The following is a 4,960-nucleotide window of genomic DNA, read 5'->3' as shown; positions in this document are numbered from 1 at the left end:
GTTACATGCCTCACGACGAGGAGGCGCCACCAAACGGGCTCCGGAGGTTGGTGGCAGAGGCCGAGAAGGCGAAACGTCCACTCGCCATAGGCGCGGATGCCAATGCGCACAATACGGTATGGGGGAGTGGAGATACCAACGAAAGGGGTGAGTCTTTACTAAACTTTATCTTAACAAGTATTTTAGATATAGCCAACCGGGGTAAGGAACCAACTTCTATTGGCCCTACCTCGAAGAACGTTCTTGATATAACACTCCACACTAGTGGGGGAATCGGAGTAGGAAACTGGGAGGTGCTTAGTACACCCTCGGCTTTCTGACCGTAGGTATGTAGGATTTCAGGTAGAATTCTCAGCCCGTACAAAAAGCGAAACTTTCAGAAATCCCAAGAATACGAACTGAGAATTGTATGAAAGGGCAGTGAGGAAGAATTTAAACAAGTATATGGTAAGCGACTCCCACTCTGAATTGGAGAAACTGGTAGTCACACTTACCAACACTCTAAACAAAGCTTATCGCATCGCATGCCCTCCGCTACAGGCAAGGCGAGGTTCAAAGCCACCTTGGTGGAACAGGGGGCTCGGAGAACTCAGAAGAAATGTCAGAGAACTCTTCAAACTGGCCAAGATAGCCGAGTTCTGCTGGATGGAAAACAAAGATATACTTAAGGAATACAAGAAAGAGATTCGGAAATGCAAGCGGGAGTCGTGGAAGAGCTTCTGCGGTGAATTAGAAAAAACAACCGAGGTAGCCAGGCTAAGGAAATTGCTATCCAAGAACCCGACTACTCCAAGGTTGCTACGTAAAAAATGTGGAGAGTGGACTGGAAGCAGTGAGGACTCACTGGTAGACCTAGTCAACACACATTTTCCGGGGTGTACAGACAGCATAAATCTACAATTTTTAGAAGATAGCATGGAAAATGTCCCCCGGACATCATAACGGAAGAAAAAAATACGGTGGGCTATCGATGGCTTCGAACCATTTAAGTCCCCAGGCACACACGGTGTCTTTCCAGCCATGATGCATAAAATTTCCGCAGTGCTGGCACCATACTTGAAAATAATATACGAGGGATAATTAAAGTTAAACTATGTGCCTATCCCGTGGAAAGGAAATCCCCTCTATTCGATAGAATACAGACCAATTAGTCTAACCTCATTCCTTCTAAAGACACTCGAAAAGATTATGGACGCATACATTAAGGATAAGCTGCCGTTGGCCTGCATATCAAAGGCGCAGCATGCTTACACGAAGGGTAGATCCACTGAGACTGCACTTCACTCACTAACCACGGTAATAGAAAGAACTCTAGAGCATAAGGAATATGCCCTAGGGGTCTTCCTGGACATAAGTGGGGCATTTAATAATATCTCCTATTAGGAAATAGTGGAAAGTCTAGAAGCAGCTCAGGTAGAGTCTGACATCCTACTATGGATAAAAGACCTGCTGAGCTGCAGAGATATTAACGCGGAGTGGAACGAAGCCAGACTGCTCAGACTAGCGCGTAGAGGAACTCCTCAGGGTGGCGTTCTGTCACCACTCCTGTGGCTACTCGTAGCGAATGAGCTTCTGGGGAAATTCGAAGGGAAAGCACCCAGACTAATTGCCTATGCGGACGACATAGCTATAGTTGTTACGGGGAAATTCCTAGACACCATCAGTAACGTAATGGAAAGCGCTCTAAGGGTCGTACATCGATGGGCGACAACAGCAAACTTAGAGGTAAATGCTGACAAAACGGATGCGGTACTTTTCACAAGAAGGTTCAAAATCCTCGCGTGGAAACCCCCGAGGCTCAACGGGGAGGAGCTATCAATGAAGGATCACACCAAGTACCTGGGAGTAATATTGGACAGCTAACTGATGTGGAAGCTTAATGTAGAGGAAAGGGTGAAAAAGGCAAGTGGTGCACTTAACGCATGTAAAATGATGCATGGGGCCTATCCCCAATATCATGCATTGGTGTTACACAGCGGTAGTAAGGCCGCTCTGGTATGGTGGACCGCTACCAACAAAATCTCGTATAGAAAACCATTGGAGCGAGTACAGCGGCTCGCTGCACTGTGCATAATAGGAGCGCTAAGGACCACTCCAACGGCGGCACTTGAAAGGCTGCTTGACCTACCGCCAATCGACATCGCAGTGGAGAGCACTGCAGCGAAATCCGCCATGAGATTGATGGCCTTAGGTGAATTCTCCGCTAGAACATTCGGACACAGCTCAATATGCAGGGGGATGGAGGACAAAATTGACCACATATCCCCACGCTTCATCTGGGAAAGATGGTTTAAAGCTACGGTTAAGGGAACGTATAACATCTATACGGATGGATCAAAAATGGCTGATGGAGTGGGCGCCGGAGTCTACTGCGCCGAGCTAGACCTCAGGCAACCCTTCAAGCTTCCAGAGTACTGCAGTAACTTCCAGGCGGAAGACTTCGCTATAGGGAAAGCTGCTGAGATTGCTAACAACGCAGGAAACTATATAAAAATATCAATATATATGTCGATAGCCAGGCGGCGATTAAGGCTATAATCTCACATCGTATTTCGTCAGAAAATGTTCTTAGAAGCAGGGAAGCAGTAGACAGGGTGGCCGAGGGTAAACGGCTGCATATATACTGGGTTCCAGGCCACAAGGGCATTTTAGGCAACGAAATAGCTGATGAAATTGCCAAAAGTGCCATCCGTCTTGCTAGCGAACCAGTACAGGAAATACAAAAGTCGCTAAAAACGATCTATAATGAAATTTCCGAAAGAGCTGAGTGCCGGATCCGGGTGAGATGGAACGCTTTAGCGACATGCAAAACCACCAAGATCATGTGCAATAGCAGCAAAAGAAACACCCATTTCTTTCTTACACGGTCACGCAGGGATTGCAGGACAGTTGTTGTACTGGTACAGTACTGGTATCCCATGCATACAGAATGGGCATTAGTAACAGTGACGCATGCAGGAAGTGCAGGGAGGAAGGCATGAGTGAGACGTTAGAACACCTCCTCTGTATCTGTCCGGCCTTAGCTAGAACTCGTCTTACATATCTCGGAGCTTCGCAGTTCAAAGGACTAGAGGAGGCTTCAAAACTGCATATTAAGGCTCTCTTGAACTTCGCAAAAATAGGACGTCAAAGTCCTATACGACGACTACTTTAGATCACAGTAACACGGACCTCCATCTGGCACTACAAAGGACCAATGGGTCTATGTAAGGCGCATCAGCCGGCCAGTGTTACCTAACCTAACCTATTTGAAATCGGAAGGTGATTGCATTACCGGCTGTGTTCTACGCTCCCTGAACAAACAAATATGCAAACAAAGCAGCCGATCCCTCCATCCACGGTAGCCGAGTGGTGAGCGCTACGTATTACAAGTCTGCTGGTTCCAGGTTCGATCCTCGGTTGGAGCGATTGTCAAAAACATTTTTGTTTTTATTATTTATTTTATTTTGTCATTTTATTTCATTTATATATTTAATTTTACTTTATTTTATTTTCGTTTTTTTTTATCTTATTTTAATTAAAACGGCAATAACAGCTAACTAAAAATACCAAAAAGAAAGTATAAATTTATAATTGAATGAATAAAAAAAGCTTGAATGAATATTTTACTGGCCTTGAGATTCGAACCTACGACCTCGCGGCTCGTTAATCCGCATTAATTCCATCTGTTAAGGCACAATTTGTATCAGATCAATTGCGCCGTTAATCCGGATCAACGTTGCCCTCTGTCTAAGCTTTAACACAGTCGCGATAGGCGATTCGTGCTGGTCGAACTGAGGAAGAATGAAAAGGGCACGCAGCTACTGAACGATTGCGACAAGAATGCCATCTACATCGTCCAACATCGCGCCAGTGACTAAACCAAGCCCATGGATACGGTTTGCCAATATCATATTATGTCAAAGTCTCATTCGGAGACACCAGAATTGTGTTGTGTAGGTCAATGCCGAAATACCTTCGTTGACTCATTTACGAGAACCATTGCGCGCTTTACTTTACCGCGCCTTGGCAGAATCAATAGGTCTCCACGTATATTGACAAATATATTTCGGAATTTAAGGGTATTTCGCCTACATTGAATTTCTTTAGTCTAACGATTCCATTAATTTTGTCTTGTTGTCACCAGCGAATGAAGAACAAACATTTTTAAAGATTTAAAAAGTAAAAATTTCGCTACTAAAAATTTAAAAATTTTCTTAAAACTTGGAAAAAAATTTGGAAAACAAATATCACCGATAGGCGTGAGTTTTTTATCAGCTGTAACTTCGGAACCATAAGTCCCACGAACTTGAAATTTGGTATGCAGACATATCTATGGTAGGTGCTTAAAAGAGGGTATACATAAATGAGTTTTTTAAAGGGGGTGTGGCACACACGGTTGCCAACCGTCCCATTTTCGGCGGGACTGTCCCGGATTTTAGAGCTATGTCCCGGTCCCGGTACAACACATGCCGGGACGAAAAATGTCCCGGTTTTTGAGAAGAAAAAATTTTAGACTTTTCGTAGTAAAAAAAAATTGAACTTTTAAAATATGTACATTAAGGTGATCAAATTGTTCAAGCGACAGTTTTTCGACGAATCGCATGGTATTTTCGGTTTCTCTAGATAATTCTAAGAGAAAATGTAAAAGAAACTACAAGTCGGAAATGAGTCTCTAGCCTGCGCATTTTTAAAAGAAAAATTAACTTGTTCTCAAAATTTTATTTTTTTCGTTATATGCTGATTTTAGAAAGTGTTCAACTTTTACCGTCGACAATCCGTGTCAAAATTATAAACGCAACACATGTTGACAAGTTCTAACAATTTTTTTTTGTCATTAAATTTTAGTTATTTTTTTGTAAAGATATGGTTTACTCTTTAACAACAGTCGTATAAATCTAAGTTTCAAACTTTGTGCAATATTTAGAAAAAAAATTTGCAAACTTTTGTAAAAATTTAAGCCGCTTTAGATGGATTTCTT

This window comes from Rhagoletis zephyria, unplaced genomic scaffold (genome assembly GCF_001687245.7).
Source record: "Rhagoletis zephyria isolate East Lansing unplaced genomic scaffold, Rhagoletis_zephyria_1.1 Rzeph_scaffold_02000, whole genome shotgun sequence".
In the NCBI taxonomy this organism is placed as follows: domain Eukaryota; kingdom Metazoa; phylum Arthropoda; class Insecta; order Diptera; family Tephritidae; genus Rhagoletis; species Rhagoletis zephyria.
The sequence above is the reverse complement of the archived record's forward strand: the minus strand, read 5'-3'. Positions refer to the sequence as shown.